The following is a 3,006-nucleotide window of genomic DNA, read 5'->3' on the forward strand; positions in this document are numbered from 1 at the left end:
TGTTTTTGTATTGCTGCCATCAAATCTTCTAAGCTGTAGTTTGATTTTCCGCCTCTCGTTTCCATCTTCTTCTCTTCTTCTATCCCACTCTCTGATACCAATTTGTTACGTCTCCGTTTGTTAATTAATTTTCCGTAAATTCGTTCCGACGAAACTTTAGCGACACAAGTCCTTACTTGATAAAACTGGTTTATTCTTTCCGAATATAACTACACTTATTTTCAACAGTCGCGCTATAATTCTCAACGAACTTCTTACGTGCTTAACAATATTCTCTCTGACTGCAGTTCAATTACTCACTACCTACACACATTGTTATCCCGTCACGTTGTGAGCGTCCTATATATATACCAGACTAACATATATCTAGTAAATGCTAGGGCATTCACGAAGGAACAGGATATTTCTAGAAACGTGGAGTGACACTAGTCACGTAACCTCTCTGACGCAACAATATAATAAGCGGTGACAAAATGAGCAGAGTAAAGGTAAAGTCAAATGAAAGGAAAGTTCAGTCAGATAAAAGGTAAAAAACGTGAAGTTAGCTGTAGTGAATAGCCTTAACGGTTGATATGTTAAAGTGAGTTTAACAGTTTGATAGAGATAAGGAGAATAATTTGCCTTGTCAAAGGGTGTTCTAAACTTATTGAACCCGCCTGTGTGGACTTTGACGGAAAAAAAAACGATTATTTGAAGTTCAGGAAACAACTGTGGTAACTCACGAGGTAGTGGAAGTGAATTATTCACTGATACTATCGTGTTAAAAGTAGAGAAAAATAGTTTGGTTTGTCAACTGGATTCTACAGTAATTGAATCAGTCTAAGTGGACTTTTGATAAGAAGAAGAAAGGAACTTGATAGAGTTTAAGATACAATTGTGATCTCCATAGTGTAAAGAAATTTTGTACATACGTTTATCTTGTTTATCATTATTTTAAAACAAGTGGAATGTGTGCTGTCCGTTTATTGTTTGAATTTATCGCCAACAAGTCACAGACACCTACTGCAGAAGAACCCATAACACCCACACATATACATATACTTAAACGTTCTGACACTTACTACAGAACCTTTTTCATTGGAAAGTAATTTGTAGGACTATTTTCAAGGTGTTAGGTCATCAGATAGAACATGACTGGACATCACAACTTGGACTGAAACAATGTGGTGGGGCTCCACAATCATTGTAATATAATGTACTCAACCTCTTTACACCATAAAGTTTAATGGATAAACTTTATTATAAATCTCACTAGTATTTCAAAGTAACTCATCCAGATCCTTGGGCAAAGAAAATGGGAATTTTATGGATGAACGCTTTTAGAAATGTAATTGTTTTAGCATTATTTAATTTCTATAAATTTCATTCAAAAATAGAAACTTCAGGTATTTAAGCATCAATTATGTTTTAAGTTGCACTTTTATCAGCTTGGGTGAACTGCTCTTTCATTTTTCATTTCCCATTCTGGAAAGTATATATATATATATATCTATGCAACTAAGCATGGTAGTGCTTAGTATGTATGGATGGGCCAGGAAAATAATGGCCGCCACATTAAATCTATTACTCTACAATGGTTACAAATAACTGCTGAATTTGAGTTAGTCTTATTTGAGCAACTAATTACTATTATCGAGTGTTCTACAGCTTGTATAACAGTAATATTATTATTTTCTTCTACCACATGTATTAGTGTGGGGAAATGATAAAAATGAAAACTACTACTTAGCAGTGAGCTCAGTTTATTAGTTTTTTATCAGTTTTATTTCTGGTCGCTAGATGGCAGCACAAATTATTCTTATATAACGACTTTTTGTGACTTGATACCTGCCAAAACGATTTCACTAAAACGAAAGAAAAAAAACACATTCTAAGTTAATATTGAAGTTATCAAAGAAATCAAGTCTTTGTGCAACTGATAGATCTGTGTACATGTTATTGATATTTGAGTTTAAAAACACCACTTTGTTAATTATCAAAACAATACATTATATAGTGGTTTACTTTTCTTACAATTTTCATTGAGGCCAAGTGTGATACCTGTGTATGCATTTGTGATATCATACTTCATGACCTTGGATCTATATGATGTTCTCTCTATTAATCAACATGACCCTAGCATGTGATGGAGTCGATTGTATGCACACACAGTGAGTTGGGGTGACGTTGGAAGGTGTGGGCTCTGTAAATATCCCCTTAACATCAGGGTACTTGTACTGTCTTGAGGGGAATTCCAGCTTCACTGGCCCTCAATGCAATCTAAAATTAGAAAATCTGACAAAACTGATATGATATTAACAATATATATTACCATTGAATTACAAAAATACAATGTTCATTCTCTTATTAACCTACTTCAATGAAATTGTTTAAAAAAAGAGGGGAAATAAGTAACAAATAAAATGTGCAAAAATTAAGTATGATGTAGGGATGGAAATGTGAAAAAGTATAGAAACAAGATAAGGATGAATAAAGAAAATCATACAAAAATCCCTACATTAGTAGCCAGTAAGTACTGAGTCAACCTTACAAGCTTATAATCATTAGCTACTGTAAAACTGTACAGCACTATTCAGGTTAAATGTTTTTATTCAAACCTGAATTCATGCAACTGACAGGAATTCAACATTTAGTTGCAGACAAAAGTTATTCTTGGAAAGATTTGGCTACTTCTATAGTGATTTTTGTATGGTTTTGTGAAGTTCACTAATCTCAGGTAACAGGAAGCTTAACAGAAAATGTCATGCAGATTGAAAATGAATTCTATTGGTTTTGTCTGAGTTTTGAGTAAGAAAGAGATTAGATAGAGTGTGAAACAATATAGTATTATATATGTTATGCAGATATCCCAAAGAGTAACCAGTTATGGCCCATTAGCTGGAGGTTTGAAGGATACAAAATTACGAAGTATACATCTGATTATCTTTCTAAATTCTGACAGAGTTCGTCGAGAAGAAAGGATCGAAACAAGGAAGATGCACAACAATTTTTTACTAACACACACAC

Source organism: Limulus polyphemus, unplaced genomic scaffold (assembly GCF_000517525.1).
Source record: "Limulus polyphemus unplaced genomic scaffold, Limulus_polyphemus-2.1.2 Scaffold3322, whole genome shotgun sequence".
Lineage (NCBI taxonomy): Eukaryota > Metazoa > Arthropoda > Merostomata > Xiphosura > Limulidae > Limulus > Limulus polyphemus.